The following is an 18622-nucleotide window of genomic DNA, read 5'->3' as shown; positions in this document are numbered from 1 at the left end:
GCTATCCTGAAAATCTTAAAAAAGAAAAGCTCTTAAGCTGCTAAATATCTGGGTCAAAGGAATCATGCTAGGCTCTCAGTGGCCGTAGAAAACCTGGCAAACAGCAGCATGGCTCAGATGCTGGTGTGAGTCTTATTAGATACTCCACGATCTGATGGAATGCAATCTGCTCCTCTGTCTCCTGTGGTCCTTGTTTGGGGCTCACTCATTGAATTCAGCGAGAAAAACCCTGCAGCTAGCATAAGGGAGCAGATGAGCAACACTCTACACCCCTCCCTTTCACAGGTGGTCACAATAATTAATGTTTGATTAGATGTTTCCAAATGAATGGCAAAAGCTAATTTGGTATGCCAAGGCTCTGAACAATCACCATGCGATCCTCCAGCCTCTCTTTAAATAAGCCAAACACCCTGTTCTGTCTGGAGTGAAAACAAAGGCATTTGATCCCAGTCTGTTTACCAGAGATGCCACCCTCTTCTCTGGATTTCCACATAATTATGTAGCCAACCAGCTCATTCCCGCTTCAGATTCTAAGCTTAAACTCCCATCTATATCGCTGCGCCATTCTTTGTGTGTTGCATCAAGTGGATTCAGGTTAACACAGCTGCGAGTATTTTTTCCACATTGTAGCGCATGTAATTGTTTTTGATTGGGGTTGGCAATATGAAAACAGAAATCCATCTACATCCAAAGGAGCTGATTTTTGCAGATGTTTTCCTTGGCAGGAATGACCATGACAGCATTGAAAGAATCACAAATGCACAACACATTTTTTTGTATTCCTTTGATCCGAGGCTTATTTTAGCAGTCGGTTTCTTCTGTTTCTGTATAGATTGGTATTTAAAGAGTATTGCACTACATTTGATTCTTTAATTCCTTTGACACCAGGAGTTTTAGTCTATTTAGAACAGTAACAAAGACAGTGCCACTATTATGCTGCCTGAATGGATGGTGACAGCTCATTATATAAAACGTGTTTGTCATTTCCAGAATGTTTAGCTTCTTTTGTATTTTCATTGCAGCTGTAAAACAAAAGAGCACAGATATATAGCTCAAAATGAGTGGAATTCAGTTCAATTTTGATGGAATCTTGGGAGTCAGCATCTTGACAGTTGAGCATTAGTCTCAATCTGATCATAAATTCTGAAAAAAATATTTTTTCCACCCTTAAAATAAAGAAAACGCACATTTGGATAACTAAATTCATAAACAGCTGCACTCTTAATTGGACACCACGCACATGATGTAAAATGTACCTGAGCAAGATGACTGTCAGTCATCCCTTTCGGTGATCTGGTTGTTACAGTAGCAGATGCTTTTTTTTTAGTAGTCCCACCGAAAGCAGGAACAGGGCAGAGGATGGTCCAAAGATGTTAAGTTTGACGGGGAGAGTAAATCACCTGCACCAGGCCTTCAACCTGAAGCATCATGCAGTGGCTTAATCCTGTGTGAATCAATGTGTTGTGGGCTGGGACTGTGTCACACCTCCAGCAGTGACTGGTATTAACTCCCCGGTGCTGGCTCTGTCAAGCACTCACCCACTGATGTTCCTACTCTGGTTGGCACAAGGCAGCCCGAGCTACTGTAAGGAATCTGAGGAAGACAAAAACAGACAAGGAAAAAAAGAGGCAATGATGTTCACATCTTTCAACTACAGTGCAAAAATCTGACGCCTCATGCAATGACATTTTATTATTTATGTTTCACATGATACACAGTTGATAGCTAGTGAGCTGCAAAAGGCAAGAAGTAATGAATAACAGTGTGAAAATGCAGGGAAGCTCTACAGAGATGCATGACATGAATGCAATGTCTTTTTTTACACACGATCAGCAAATACTGGTCCAGAGGTAGGACTTTGCTGTGATTTATAATCCACTCATCTGTTCTTTCTTATTCGCTCTACTCTTCATCTCAGTGCAAAGATCCCCGAGAAAGTTTCTGTGCATAAGAAAAAAGGATTATTATGTTTCCAGTTTTCAGACGTACTGCTGTTAAAAAGGCGAAGGGCAAGTTGTGCATTATAGCAGCAGGTGAGTTTGCTGTCGACAAATTTTGCATAAATCTGCAAGGTTTGCAGTGATTATTTGTCTATCCCTCAGTCTCCAGGGGGCATGTAAGACAATGACAATTGAGGAGTTGAAGTTGCTTCCCATAATATTCAATGACAACCTGTCAACCCTCTAGCCAAGATCTTCTTGAGAGCTCACCCAGATGGAAATTGAGTCCTATTAACGCCTTCTGACTTTGTCTCAGTGCTTCCATGCTCTCTTATTGACCTTTCTGGTCATACTCCTGAAAACCACGGCTCATAATGACCTGATTTCCCAAGGCCTTTAAGTGCTTTGCCCTGCCATTCCATTGTGGCTCAAATGAGCTTGTCTCTGCAGCTGCACTCCTCCTCCAGCGGGCAACTAACTTAATAAAAGCCAACAAATAGGGTGGAAGAAAGGTACTCCTGGTAGACAGAGAAAAATCAATTGCAAACATTTCAATTTCAAGTATGTACACACAGTTCATTCATTTTTTATTCAGTCTGTTGTTTATTAGAGTCAAGGTGCATGTGCGACATTTTCTTACCGCTTGTGAATTTCTGCCTTTAGTTGATAATGAAATAAGTATTTTTGTGTGCTTTAAATCACAGCAGTAACCTTAAGATGGACAATACGGCACTTCGTACAATCCTGGGAGCTTTAAATCGACCACTTTTGTTTTTGCCAATGCAGCTTAAGGGATGTCACTGCCAGTCTGTTAACCAGTGATTCCACCACTTTAGTCCAGACTGAAAAATAACAATTAGTCTGCCCAAACACCTCCCACAAACTTGATGCAGAGTCCTCAGGTGATTAATCTTGGTGACTCCTTATCTAGCACCACAGTGGGGTGAAAATTTAGTGTTTCATTGAAATATCTCATCAACATTTTGACAGAATGGCATCTAATTTAATATACACATTTACATCACACATGAATGAATTCTGATTACCTCATTTCACATTTAGCAATTACAAAGAGTAATTAAACTGGGTGATTAAAATAAATTAGTATCTGCTTTAGCTTAAATAAGTGTAGTAGTTCAAACTCTAGATTATGTATTACCCTAAGCCACCACATCTATTTGACACTGGGTCAGTGCAGTCTCTTCAGCTTTCTCTGCTTAACATCTTCTACCTTTAAGTTAAGCTCAAAGGCAGAAGTGTTTGCCATCCTCTCTCCTGACAACAATTGCCTCCAACCTTAAACCTGCCTTATGCTTTTCACCCCCCTTCAGGAGCTTACCTCGCCTGGCTTGGCACTATACTCCAGTCCCACAGCTAAAAGCTCTCTTGACAAGGCAGAATGTTTGCTCTGCAATGTGTGCAAGTGTGTTTCTTGAAATTGAGGTCTGTAAATGACATTAAGGTTGTCTAAAATGTCCATCCCTTGTACAGTATTCTGGTGGTTTTGTTGTTTGCAGAGGTTCACAAAAACTCAATAAAAAAGAGAATAGAAAGAAAAAGTAATGATTTCTATCGTCTTTCATAGCTTTTCCAAAAACTGCTAATAAGTACTATTAATACTGTAAATGTACTATTACTATAAAAACTGTAAAACTGGAATCCCTCCTCAGCTACCTGCCTCACTGGTGGAAGTCAAGACCTTGATATTTTGCCAATATAAACTTAGGACAGATATATATAAAACAAAATAAATGTCTAATGTGTGCTCCAAAAACATCAGCTGATACACTGAACTTGGCCATTCCTTGTGTATTGCCATCTGCTAAATGATTTCTAGTTGCTGTTACATTTTAGAGATAAGACTTTAATCCAAACATTGAATAAATTAAATTCTGCATCTCAAAAGAAGCTCCGCATTTAATGAACAGGCTTGGCAGCATCCACAGACCCAAGCTTTTCACCATATCATAAACCAGTTCCCAGCTCGGTACCTTGGCAGACAAACATCAGAGACAGCTGCACTGCAGATTCACTAATCACCTCACTAAAACAGACAGTATATTATGCAATGCGTACATGAATTCAGTCCCAGACTGTTAAGATGTTGTATGTGGCAGTATCTGAAAGAGAGAGGTATCTCAATTCTGCCAGCACCTCAAACAGTCTGGCAGCCCAAGCAGCTGCTCCTGAAGCCAGGGTTGTGAACTCAATCAGCTGCATGTTTATCACTGTGGCACCAAACTTACTATGGCTCTTTTTCCCTGCCTCCATGAGCTATAGATGCAGTGGTATGGCCAGTTAAGCCAGCCAACGGGGGTCACAGTACTGATAACAGGAGAAAAAATACATATATAAATAAGCCACGCCCATAAGTGTCACCAAATAAAGATGAGCTATACAATACCACCCATCTTAATTCTGATCTATTCGTTGATTTTTCGGGTCTTTTTTTTATCACAATGTGTTGATTGTTTTTCTCAGTTTCTGTATGGTTATTTAAAAAAAATTTACTTTGAACTGGGCTGGAAATTCAGTGAATGCCTGGAAGACAAATGACAAAGTAAATGTGATCAGACAAAAAATGCTCCATGTGATATTTAAATATGCACAAGCTGCAGAGAATCTCTTAATCAAATGAGTTATGTCACATGTAATAGGACATCAGACATACTCTCATACAGAGAGGATATCTTTTTGCCAGTCTTGTTTTGTTTGGGGAAGTATTTTAGGGGGAGTTTTGGTGTTTGGTGAAGTCTATTTTTAAATTGAGCCTTAATGTGAAGATTTTAGTTCATCAATGTTTCTATATTTCTGTATCTGATGAAAGGAACAATTAAACTAGGCAAAGCTGTAGCCCACAGCTGTCTGAACATACAAACTCCTCTGCTATACTGATCAAAATCAAACCTCTGACAGAAAATAATAATTACTGTGCCTCTAATGTTCATCCAAAAAAAATTGACAGAAATTCATTTGGAAAACTGTCTGATGTATTCTACTGCTGAAGGTAAAAGGACACCTTTGGGCATCAAAGTGGTTTTAGGCATGTAAAACCTGTTAAATTTCACCGGTAGATATTCATACACCTTTTAATTGTTCACAGATTTCCTTGTTCAAAGTGAATCAATGGCCTTTAGAAAAAAAAAATTATTCCAATTGATGTAATGCCTAACACAAAGCCACAGAGCATTGTGTTGATAGCCAGATAATTCTTACAGAATATTTTCTTCACACCATAAATATTTCATCGCAGACATGAAAAAGGACCTCGACAATGTCAAATTAGCACAACCAGAACAAAGCTGCAAAATAATGAGCTTTTTCCCTTTTACTGATGCGAACATTTTTGATAAGAATAAGATAAGTCTCCCTCAAAAACACTGTAAAGAGCTTAAGTTGCCTCACTGTACACTGTTAATTCCAGTAGTGTTTCGTGGCTTACATACATTACTTACCTTTGTTTGGAAATGAAGAATATACTAGCTTGTATTGAGTTGCAGTTTACTCATTGTTGTGGAGCAATGTTAAACAAATTGAGTGACAACAAAGGAAACAATGACATTGTTTCATGGGGAGAAAGGAAACTGCATTAAACTGTGCTAAATCTGCCAAACAGATGGAGGAGAAGAAGAGCAGCAAATTTGGGATTGCTTCGTTAACTTCAAATATAATTGTGTATTGTGGACAGATGTGGAGAGCTAGAAACCCAATGGCCTGTTTGAAGTTCGCCACCTAAAGCGCATTCATGGTGCATTGTAATGTAAATTCTCCACAGACGAGTCAAGAGATTAGGATCATATCTGACAATTATTTTAAGTATAATTTGTATAGAACATGACTGTTTCTATAAGAGCCTGACTTCACTCCACAGATTGTTCTCCCATTATTATATTGAACTTGCATGGCTGAAACTATTTCTGTAATATTGTAAGTAAATTAGGATGTGGATGAAATGGCCCAATAACAACATTTAAGTTAAGAGCCTAAATCCTGCAGATTGTGAGTATAAACTCATGTAAAACTTAAATTGCTATTTTAAATTGTTGAAAATTTACATTATTTTATGAGCAGTTTTGTTCGTTACTGCTGATTACAATAAACCTATGAGTTTTCCTTTCTCCAGGCAGTAGTTGTTAGCTCAAACAAGATGGCTCTTTTACTGTTTTTGGAAGTTTTTTGTGCTATTGAATGTTTCATGATGTTGTAATCCATTTGTTCATTGCTTAGTTCTGCAAGCCAGATTTCACAGACAAGTGCGCCATTGTACTGCAAGACCTCCCTGTTCTACGTCGTGATGATCTTCATAACATCTACAACACTGATAAGTTTTTATAGTTGCATTTTAAAAGAGCGAACAGAGTTGCAGTGAAGTTTGTTTGGAATTTGCAAGTTTTACCAAGAGCTAGAAGTTAATACTAATTGTACAGGTGTGAAGTATGTATGTACAGTATGAAGGTTTGTTTTTTATTTTAGTATCTTTTTGAAGCATGTCAGGGTTTTACTTCAGGGTTTCCGTGAGGATGACAGAAGGGGGACACCGCATGGGAGAAGAAAAAAGAGGAAGCACCAAATTACAGCTGACTTCATTCATATATAACGGTGATACCACCCTGGAGAATGGACTGAGGTGACTGTTGCAGTGAATTGGTGCTATATTAATTTAATTTAATTGGGTAACAAATAAACATGTGAAAAACCTGATTTCTCAAGCTGTCGTTTCTTCACATGTTACTATGAACAGTTGTCTAATAATTGCATTTATGAAGCAGGCTTCTAAGAGTGAGGACGCCTGGGGTCTGTTGCAGGTGCAGCCTGTCACTGGTGAATCTGTGCTCATCTCTCCAAATCATTTTCGCCTTGATCAAGGGTCTTTCTATAAGAGATATATTAATGGATGTTTTCAAGAAGCTGCCTCAAGTAGTTTGCCTCTTGTTTGGGATTTTAGTGCTTTTTGCTTGGACTAACCTAAAGACTTATTCATTCAAATGACGCTTGGAAGAGACTCCTACCAACACATGTTTTAAATTACAAGCTTGGTCACTGTACTTTCCCATTTCAGGAGTCCACATGGCCTCCTGAAGTGGTTTTAAACCATTACATGTGAAACTACATCAGGTTTTGTGCACTTTTATGTCTAAATAAATTAAACCCGTTTTCTGCATTTCGCACCTCTCCTACAACTGATATTGCCATAAAAAGTGTCACACATAACTTTCATACTGACTACTGATACCTCCACTTGTGTAAATTACATTTTCAGATGAGCAGTGTCACTTGTTTTAGGAAGGAGAGAAATAAAATACGTGTCTGTCTTTATGGGTTTATTTTTGGAGGAAGGCTCGTTTTTGTTATTCTTCCTCTGTGGATTTCTGACGCACTTGAATAACACAAGTAACACTTGCTTCTTTTTTTTTAAGTGAATAAGGCTGCATGAGATTTTTTTGTCAAGGTTAATTTACACTTTACTGAGAGGGTATCGCTCATGCATGGCAACTATGATTTGGTTCATGTTACAGGTAGGTCATTCTCAATCAAGTTAAAGGTGCTGACAGTATGTGCAAAACAGGGCAAAAAAAATGCACAAATAAATAAGGATTTGGTGCAGAAACAGAAACTCTAAAAGCCAATGTGTGAAATGTTTGAAGCAGATCAGGGAAATATTCTACAAAAGGCAGCGATAGATGCTGAAGCTGAAAGAGGAAAAAACGGTTCCTGGATAATCGGATTTGTTTTGTGCAGCTGTTCCACCTGGCCTCCCAGCCTCCACCGCCCCTTCATTAAAAAAGCTTATAATTATCTCAGCCGTGGCTGTAATCCTGGTCACTCCATCTCCCCTTTTCAATTGATAGGCACATCTCGTGGGACTAGGGTATGCAGGTGAGTGTGTCTGAGTCCCGACTGCTTAGGATCCGGAGGGGATTGTCGCACAGAAAGGGAGCCATCAGTGTGAGCAAGAGAAGTAGCGTGACGGCGTCAGGATTAATTTCGAGGAGGCCTGGTTGCTGAGGTTGGCTGATAACATGGGTCAGCAGCTGCAGAGACACCTGGACCCTGAAGCCACGAATGTTACCCTGGAAAATAACTGTTAATGTACTGAGAGCTGTGTGCATTTATCTGCGTGTGTCCAAGTGTGTGTTTGTGTGTGTCCAAGTGTATGTATGTAGTAAAGGTAGAGGAGGAGCTGATACCTGCCTAGCCTGCAGAAGATGTCCAGAGATGGTTGAAACCTGTAAAAAGTCAATTATACAGAGGGGAAAAATGTGGAGAAGAGGGGAACCATGGGTGAAATTAAAAGCCTGCTTCTTGTGATAAGTGGTGATGATGGGAAGTCTGTTCTTTTTTGTAAGTGGTAATCTGGGGTGGTGTAAAAAAATGTCAAAATGTTCCAGCGTGTTGAGGAAAGAAGAGGTTGCACGCTGTGTGAAAGAGGAAACCGAAAATGTAGCATTCTAGTTTGACACAGGACTTGATTTTCTTTGCAAAAATTAAATCAGTGGTAACAGTTAACAAAAAAAACAAAAAAAAAAACAAGCTTTGCTGGTTTTAGTGTCTATGAATATATCAAACAATACTCTGTCATATGCTCAGTACATCCTGCAATTGGCCAATATCAGCTAAAGAAGAAAGCTGCTCCACTGCAGGTGAACTTAGCTTTTAAATTCATCTTTGAATTTGATATTTTCAGAGTCAAGATTTTTAAGACTGTCATAATAAGTCATTGGGAACAAGTCAAAGGACAAATAGATTACAAATGCTCAAAATAAGATCTGTAAGACTACAAAAAATAGGAATTAGTATCAGTACCTAAACAGAGCCTAAGACAAGGATTTAGCTCCTGTATAAAGGGATAATTTTTGTATTTTAAGTCATCAAAAACATTATTATTATCTTTCCCCCTCTCAGATCTAAATGTCAGAACATTATGTTCACTTTGTTCACTGACTTTTCCAAACCCATCAACACTGACGATAGCGCTAATAACCCAGTCACACGCCACTATGTTTTTTTCCTCACACTGTGCCATTTACATATTTGAAACAATGAGATCATATTTATGCAATGAATTATTGTGTTTATTAATGCCGTCATGTGCATCACTCCAAAACTGCGGGTGGGACTGAAACAAAGACGATGATTTCACACTTAATAAAAACACACATTATATGGGTTTTGCCATTTAGAAACGTTCAGAGCTAATTTCTCATGTTTTTTAAAAAACATTAAAGCACCTGCCCAAGAGCACAACATATTCAAATTTCTCTGCCATCAAACACAAGTAAAGTAAATCTTCAACAACATAAAGTCGTTAGGTGAGCGCAGTTCCACGCACGCAGACACAACCACTCAAACACTCACAGTTTTTGAAGTTTCGTCTATAAGCTCAATTGCGTCAGAACTCAAAGTTCACATTTAGGGATGTGAGGGGGAACAAGTTGACATTTTGTGCTTTAAGGTGGCACGAGTACTGTGCCAAGAGATAAGGGCTCAGGACAATAGATAAAGACTGCTTGAGAGACAGCATGCTGAGCCTGTAGCTGTATGGATTATCAAAGCGCAGCCATGGATGGAAAAGAGGAGGGCAGAAGATGGGGAGGCTGGCCCAGTGTCTCTTACTGGGAATTATGGTTCCACACAGAAGAAAGGCACTCAAATGGCTGACTTCCTGTATTGATTGGCGGGTGTTCCAGGGATTAAACCTTAACCTTATATTGATCCAGTTTTCTTTGTGAGTCTGGATATAAGGGAAGAACTCTGGCCATGAGACAGCTGCTGCATTTCCCCTCGCTGATTTCTTAATTTTAATTGCTACATAAAATTCAGCTTAAGCACCTACACATCTGATTTTTATCTACAGGCCAACAAAGAAAAGATTCAAAGTAATACAGAGAAATCCTAGAAAGGAATAGATGTGTAAAATGTGGTGCCACATGCACAATGTCAGGTAGCTGAACAAAAGAAAGCTATTATTTTCAAATGTTTGACTCAGATCTGACAGGCAGCCATGTCCACTGGAAAAAAGCCAGTGCTATCAGCTCACCATTAGGATAACTGATGTCGCTCGCAAGTGTTAGTGCCACACAAGGCTGATAAGCATAGACTTGAGAGGCAATTTGTCACTCACTCCTTGGGTGTTTATGTTGGGTATAGCATGAAACGAAATAAGTGCCTACTTTGTTTTGGCAATAACAATGAAGCTCTTTGCCGAGTGGGAGGCTGTTCGATAGAGTTGTATTCACCCGCTGTAGACTTGCACAAGAATGCACAATAATCAGAGATGATTGTAATGGCTGCAAAGTGTACATTGAATAACTCTCCCTCGTACATGATTGGCTACTGTGCTCCCTAAGCACACTTTAGCGTTCGCTATAGCCGAATCTCATTTGCAAGAGTAAGTGGAGTGTGATTGTGATCATGTTTTTGCAGTTGTTGCTTCAAGACTTTAAGCATTCTTCAAAATCAATAGACGTTACAATTTACACATTTTAAAATATACTTTCGCACACAAATGTTTAAATTGTTTATGTTTGTGATTAGTGTCAGTTATCTCATGCATCTATTCTATCTCGTTCTGGATTATGTTTATAAATAATTTTATTATGACTATTTTGAACAGCGCCGTGTACAGTTTCAAAGATAACGTCAACGTGAAAGTGAAACAGAAAACCAGGCCAAACTTTGTTCCAGCACTTGAAAGCACAAAACAATGCATACAACACAGATTGTGCATATCTGTGACTGTGAATGTATGCACACTCTATGACCTGTTGCAAAAATAACATTCGCATTTGCTGTTTCAACTTTTTTTTTAGGCGATTTCCTATAAGGTAGTTAGATACTGCTCATACTTTTAACAGTTTTTTATCATTCAGTCTGTGAAAACATAAGATTTTGTGTCTTTGTTAACACTGGGCAAAAGATCGTGATTAAATAAATCAATGTAATTGAAAAAAAAACTACTTTCAAAAGTGATTAAATCAATTTTAGAATTAGAACTGGTATTAGGACTTGTGGAATTCTAATACAACTGATACAAACAACCACGAAATGCAATTGACTAATTGGTCCACAAAATGTGCTGGAAAATTGCATTCAAGCAAAAGTAAATTACCTTTGTAAAAATTTAATTATATAAAAGATAAAAGTAAATAATAACATAATATCACTTCTACTACTGTGTTGAAATATCAGTGTTTCTTTTAATGCAACATCATTACATCATCCTGGATGAACTGCATCAAGCTTTTAAGTCTAACCCAGCTATAAATCATGCTTTATATAGTTAAGTATTTTGCAGCAGTAGAAAATACAGTCCATGCATCATCCATGAAAACGTTCTTCTTCACGATTGTAGCTGATTAACTAGACAACAAATAAGATGACCACACTTATCATACCCTCACTTAAACCAAGGAAATAAATAGTAATTAAAGCCAGATGAATTGAAGTCGCATAAACAATATAAACTTTCATGTCTGCAGCCACAAACACACTTATCAAACTGAACACAATTATTCATTTTTTTAAGTCAATGGTGCATACAAAAAAGCTTTAATAAAGCATTTATACTGCTATTAATTCTAGTACAAACTAATACAATTTCCTTTTTTGTCACACACGTTTCCAAAAAACATCCCACAGTTAACTACTCGTAGAGAAAAACAGTTTAAACTATGGATACACAAGCTTTCTAAAGGAACCATATGTTTCTTCAGTCTTATCATTCTCAAGTGTGCGCAGAGGCTACAGGAAGTCATTTGGCTTGGTTAGCAAAAGTCTTAGATATGCATGCTGAGCTAAAGAAAGTGCCCAAAGGCAAATGTGCACATGCTTTTTTTGGTGTATGAAGGAGTTGCGCAACTTTGAAGACAGTATTCAGTTTATGACCAACATAGAGCTGTGGCCTCCTGCAGTTTCTTTGCCGCTGCAGCTGCAGAGCGACTCCAGCCTTTTGTTCCAGTCTAACAGTTTTCCCAGACTTTATTTTTACAATACGCCAAATGTGAGCTGTAATGTAGAAAAATATAGTCTTTCAGGAATAATGACATTTCTAGAAACACTCAAAATAATATCTCACAAAAGACAACACTCTTTCTGTAATATGATTTAAATTTATGTATATTAATAAATTTTAGCTTGTCCTGACCGAACACGGTGTACCCACAAACTACATCTGCTCTGTAACTGACCTCATCGACTGTTACCATGACATTGTTTTTTGATATTGTCATTAGCAAAATAGCTTTAAGGCTAAAAACGCAGTGATCTAATTAGGTCTGACACACAGCTACCATGATAAAGTCTGACTGATTTTTCTGTTATGTTTACTCCATGATCTGATGAAGAAGCGCTGCAAAAAGTGACAGAAGATGTAATCTCCAAATGGCCTCGTGCAGTTCTCATTTGTACTTTCCCACAGCTGAGGCTCTTTACATTTTCACAAATTAACAGTTATAAAGGGTTTTTTTTGTTTCTTTCTTAAATTGAGTTCAGCTTGGGCTTATTTGGCATGTGAGGCGCATGTGGACGGAGCAGCGACACAGACGACTCGACTAACGTACTTGCCACCTGCTGGCATAATGAGACGGCAAGAAAAAAATCTGGAAACTAAACTTCATTTTCACCCTTGACTATTGTATGACACGCACACATCAATGAAAACTAAACACATTTTTTCTATAAATTCAGTTAATTTTAGTTAGTTTTGTGAACACTCATTACAGTTTTAGTTAGTTTTCCTTTTTTTGTTTTTATTTTTATTTCCATTAACGAAAATGTTTTTTCACTTCTAGTTTTCGTTATTTTGTTAGTTTTCGTTAACGATAATAACCTTGACCCTCACTCCATGTTTTAGAAGTTAAATAAAAAACTGCAAAAGCATGCTTGAATGGCATCAGGCACTAGCATGTCCATGACGCTATTGCATCATACTTGCATTTTGCCTAGTGTCAGCTGGTGTCAGCCTTGTGTTCGCCTCTTTTACTCTCTGTGCTCATGTACATATATTTTCCAAGAAGTCCCGTAAAGCTGTTCTCATTTTTCCTTATATGATGTTTCCAGTCTAATATATTTCTCGCCCATCAGATCCAGTCAATTTCCTACCAGGTGGTCACTGTTTTTTTCCTAACCTGATATTATTTGACAAAATCAGTTCGCAAATAATTAAAGATGTTGTGTTGTGATTTTGAGTATATTTGAATATACAATGATGCCTAAAGAGAAAGGTCATTCACAGTTCAGCTGAATGTGCTGCTACCGGTCAAAAAGCAGAGTAGGAGCAGAGAAGAGTGCCAGCAGCTGGAGTTTTGTGGGGTTGTGCAATGTTTTACAGAATGCATGGTTAAGGTTGATCCAGGAAGCCACTGGGGGTCTGTAAAGTTACTAAACCTAGTACTAAAGTTTCAGACTTGGCAATGATGAGAAGAACTTGTGAGCAAATATGACCAAGCTTTCTTGCAGAGGTAGAGAGGGCAAAGGTTTGAGCGCAGAGTGAGAAGAAATGGACTGCCATGATTTTGCAGAGGTAGCGGCCTATATAATGCAACATCCAGCTATTTTAATATGAACAGTTTTGCCTCTCTCCATCTTAGAAAAATATATTGAAATAAGTCAATGTACAGACCAGAGCTAGAAGTGCAGTGTTGCGTCTTATCTTTTCAGAAAGATTCATGACAAAAAAAAAACTAATAAAAAAACATGGATAGAGTTCAAAAGTGGCTTTCTGTATTCCAGACCTCTTCAATCTTGTACTAGTCACAATGTGCAAAGCACTTGGTTTGACAGGCAGCTGTCAGCCTTTTATTCTGTGTATAAAACTGGGTAAGGGATAAGGAATTTCTGTAATTCAATTCAAAAGTGCTTTGACACAGAGAAATGATGGCTTAGGTCTAGCTTAGGGAAAATGACAGTGAATAAAACTGCTAAACCTAGCAGCTTGTTGAGCCAAGCATACAATAAGGAGGCCTTACATCAGCACTAGTGTGCATTTTAAGGGCAGAAAAGAACAAGTGACATCTTCATAAATGGTGCCATGCTGAACTCAGGGTATTGTGGTATTGCAAAGTAAGATTTGTGCAATCACAGTCTTGAAAGTGTTGGTATAAAACATTATTTTAAAGATGCATAATAAATTAGATTATTTTTTAACTAGAAAAAATGTCAAATGTTGAAAGTATACAACATAACCACATAGCTGAAAGCTGTACGATACTTTATTACTACCTTCAATGCATGGTTTTATGTTTTGGTTATGTGGAAGCAGCTATATATATATATATACACACACACACACACACAATCAAAAGAAATCAAAAGAAACTCCACTCAACCTGATCGGGATTAGGATTTAGGAAGTGGTACACCAATTCTACTCTAAGAAAGGCCAGTTGTTTTTTCCCTCCATTTTGAGAGCATAAAGGACAGAAACAGAATACTAAGCAAAATAAAGCATTTTCAGTGTAACAACAAGCAAAAATGACACATCAGTACAGCATTGCTTTGATACTATACCAGAAGAATGAAAATACCCAAGTTGTTTTATAAAGATCATTGTATTATGATTGGCAAGGCAACTTCAAAATGACCTTTACTTTTTCATTTCATTTAATGAATACGTCTGCAATGGTTTAACAAGATGTTAAGATGGAAGAAGGATGGAAGCTTGTATCTGTTTGTGCTTGCATTCATTATCTGATTAAATAATTTAATAAGTCAAAATGCGTTAATAAGAGCGTAACCTTTGTAAAAGATATTATGAATTGCTAAGTTGCATCATCTTTAAATTCACCGAATCTCTTGCCAAATAATGGAAATACATTCCTCTACAAAGGGCCAAGCATGTTGCACCACTTTACTGAACAACCCAGAGGAGTTCAAACTGATTTGTAGTTGGCTTCTGCCATGAAATTGCATGTACATGTAATTACTGTGAATATGCCTACACTATCCAGCTATGAAATGGATAGATATTGTTGACAAAATGTAAAAGCAGATGTACAAATTGAACAGGAACGGAGAGTTTAAAACACAATGGGAAGATCATTTAGCTGAGCTTTTCCCCCCTACTTGTTATTACAGCCTTGTGGATTTGTTTAATATGATAGAATGTGCCAAAAATCATTTAAAAAGTTAATCAGGTTTAGTCAAAACCTTTCAGATGTGTCATTATTATTTTAAGCATTAAGCAATGTGCAGTTACATATCTCTTGACCACATCCACTATCTGATTACTTTAGGGAAAATTAGCTCTTTCTACCCTATAGCCTTATAACTTTTGGCAACAGAGAAATGTTTTCAAAATAACCTCAAATCAGAAAGATTTTTACCTGACGAAATGTAACATTTCTTGGTCTCAGTCAAGAAGATTCAACTTGAGCTAGAGACATAAGGTCAATCAGAAACACAGCTTATAGTTTTCTTCAGTTGACATACATTTTTAAACTAGGTCATGATCAAGCATCTAAGAATCTCACTAAGGAAGCAGGCTAAAGGAAAAAAAAAAAGGATTAAAATATTCCCACGTCAGACTTGAAAATGACAACCTCAACTTCCAGCAGCACAGTGGGATATGGGACTCATCCATACCCATAAACACACCAAATCTACATCTCCAGTTCAACTTAAACCAGGATGCCCCACAACGTCACAAATCCTGGTTTGCAATACAATCAAGATTTCGTAGGATCTTTCATCAAAGCAACTATTGTTGTAAGGAGAAGCTCAGAATGTCAGCGGCACAATACAGAATCAGTTTCAAGTAGCCAAACAATGCCTGCAATAACTGCACTGTGTTCAATAGGATTGTGGTTCTGTGATTCATAAAACTGCCTCTCTGATCTCCTGCCAGTGATCCATGAAATCTTTTTTGAATCCTCAAACATAAATAGAGCTCGGAGGATAATTCATGGTGCTCTGAGGTGTGAGCACTGAGATGAATGGCTATGCTATTGCTGGAACAAACTGTCTTCTCAGATTGGACACCCAACATAAAGATCAAGCAAATCAAGGTTAGTATACGAAAAGATTTATATAAATATATAACAGTTTTTAACAGGTGACTAAAAATATAATGTGACTAATGTAACTTGGGCTACGTTCACACTGCAAGCAAAAGCGCATCAAATCCGATTTTTTGACCCCATGCGACCCATATCCGATCATGCTATGACAGTGTGAACAGCACAAATCCGATATTTTCAAATCCGAGCTGGGTCACTTTCGTATGTGGTACTGAATCCAATACATATCCGATGTTTTAGAAAAATCGACTGCTGTTTGAACGGTCATGTCGCATTAAATCCGTCTTTTACGTCACTGACACAAGACAGAAACGTTGACAACGTGACATTTAATATATAATCGGCAGATTCTGGCAGCTATCGAACACGCTCCTAAAACAGCAATAGGTATTTAGGTTATTTAAAATACTTAACAAAAATTGGGAACGTAAAGTCCGAAGTCTTTATAGTGCATCAGTCAAACATATTGTTTCCTGGGTCTAACAGCGTGTTGTGTTGTGACGTCTTTTTGCATGCGGCGTTTGAGGTTCACACGCGTTGCTGTCGCATTTATTGTAGTGGAACAAGCAGACAAAAAATCGGACTGATCAAAAATCAGGATTGACATTAGCCTGCAGTCAGGCTGGACTTCGGCCGGGATTTTGACTAGAGACCGGCCACCAGGAAAAGATGAAATGTGACGTCATTCAGGGCGCAAAGATTCTGGACTTTGCAAAGGTACTAGCGATAAAAGAAACCAAAATTGCAGAAGCGTTGTATTATTAACTGCATAGCTGGTGCATGCGCCGGAAGCCGAGGAAAGAGATCGTTTTTTTTATCGGATTCGTCGCTGAAGAGAATTTTTAAGCCATGTTTCCTAAACGAATGGTCTGAACAATATAACGTGCTCAGACCTCAGCTCCATGTTAGTCTGCTCAAGCATTCCCACAAGGTCAGAGTTTTTTGTAGTAATGTTCATTTTTTTAACAAATTGGTGATAAGTTCAACAAGTCTGGGCTGAACAAATTGTCGCACTATGTCCTTTAATTGTGCATAAAGTAAATTATCTGAACAATATTGCGTTTCGTTCTTTATTATGGTAATTGACAAAACATATACTTTTATCACGTAAAACAGTTGTTTGTATCACTATTTTCCAGTGCGATTACAGCATACAAATTATGTCACTGCTACATTTCGTGATGCTACCAGAAATTATTCACTACTAATATTACCGTTGAGCTTCAAAGGTCTATTATAACCGAATGTGTATTTATGAGGACGATTTGTGTGACTGGTAAACTTATGATACTACGATGGTTTTCGTTCTCACGGTGCTTTCAAGTCCTGACCCTCCGTGGTAAACTGTACCTGGGCTTGTTGCGTGATCTGAATTACTAAACTTCACGAGTGTATGCACTCACTCAAGACCTTATAATTTAAAACTGAGCGTGGTGAAGTCTGAGCAGCAGCTGACGCTCCACTCTGGGTCTAAGGTCTGACCCTTTCCTCCTTTGATTTTCCTCTATTTTTTGTCCGTCGAGTCTTTTTTACGACCGGCATTGTTTCCTTTGTTTGTACATTCCTTTTTGTGCGCAAGAAAAAAGAAGGTATTGGAACCGAGAATGACGTTTTGCGGTGCTGCAAACCTTGCATTTGATGCGTCTTGGATTGTTTTGCACGAGTTCCGGCATGCAATGCGCGAAAAACGCATGCTAACAAGGGCGGGTGCATCCAGCCTCCTCGGCTTAATGTCAGCCCAAGATCGATCATGACCAATTGGCCAATCCAACACCTTCATATTATACCTTCTAAAAAAAAATCATCGGCCATAAAACAAAAATTCGCAGCGCCCACCGGCAATGCCGTTTCCCGAGCCAGTCCAGCCTGCAGTGTGAACGTATCTTGAGGTAGTATTGTGTTAAAGAGTTCTACACGAACTGCAAGAAAACCAGACTATGAGGAGAGAAAACAAAGAAATGTTAAATTGCAGACCAAATTGTTCCGCAATTAAATCAGATCTGCTTGCTGAACAAAAAGTTATCACAGCAAAAAGAAAATCCTGTCCACTATATTCTTTTCATTGAGTATTATTAAGTTAACATGCTTAAGGTAAACCTGCTTTTGCAAAGAAAAAAAAATGCAATTTTAATATTACTTATGCATCAAGATAACAGTTGACTCACATGTCTGGTTGATGGAGGTGTAACACAGGAGGGGAGTTAAAAAGTTTCTTGGTATACTGTATATATGATCAGACAGGGGCTGTGCATCAGCAGAGCGCTCTGTCTGACCTTCCCTGCTGTTGAGCCCATTACGCTTCAATTAACGACAGCAGCCTGCTGCGACCAGCAGGAACAGCTGCTCAGCCCACATGGCGGTAATTCAATGAGAGTCACAGACAGGGGGACATAAAACTTGATCTACCAATCAGACACGCCAATGCACAAGAGGATACAAATTTACCCTGCTGTATTGGGCCTTGAGACAGGGGGAGTGAGAAGGATGACCTGGACACTATGAGCCTCTCACTCGTCGGAAATAATGCTGATCTTCGGCATATGTGTAATTCAATTTCACACGCATCAGAAATTTGATTAGTGATATGCTTTCGGTTGACCTCAGAGATTCTTTTCAATTATATTTTTCATAATAGTTTTAATGGCCGGTTATGGTTTTGTCTTTTTA

At 38.2% G+C, this 18622-nt stretch overlaps 1 protein-coding gene across 1 annotated transcript in view; it reads right to left on the bottom strand.

The window, feature by feature from the left end:
- The window catches only part of LOC113007990 (thrombospondin type-1 domain-containing protein 7B-like), a 145767-nt gene that overhangs the window by 102469 nt on the left and 24676 nt on the right, over positions 1–18622 (bottom strand). Inside the window, exon 2 of the mRNA XM_026145082.1 lies at positions 1257–1593. The gene's annotated coding sequence lies outside the window, so the exon portion shown is untranslated. The remainder of the gene's footprint in view (positions 1–1256; positions 1594–18622) is intronic.

The sequence above is a fragment of the Astatotilapia calliptera genome, chromosome 16, assembly GCF_900246225.1.
Source record: "Astatotilapia calliptera chromosome 16, fAstCal1.2, whole genome shotgun sequence".
NCBI lineage: Eukaryota > Metazoa > Chordata > Actinopteri > Cichliformes > Cichlidae > Astatotilapia > Astatotilapia calliptera.
The sequence above is the reverse complement of the archived record's forward strand: the minus strand, read 5'-3'. Positions and strand labels throughout refer to the sequence as shown.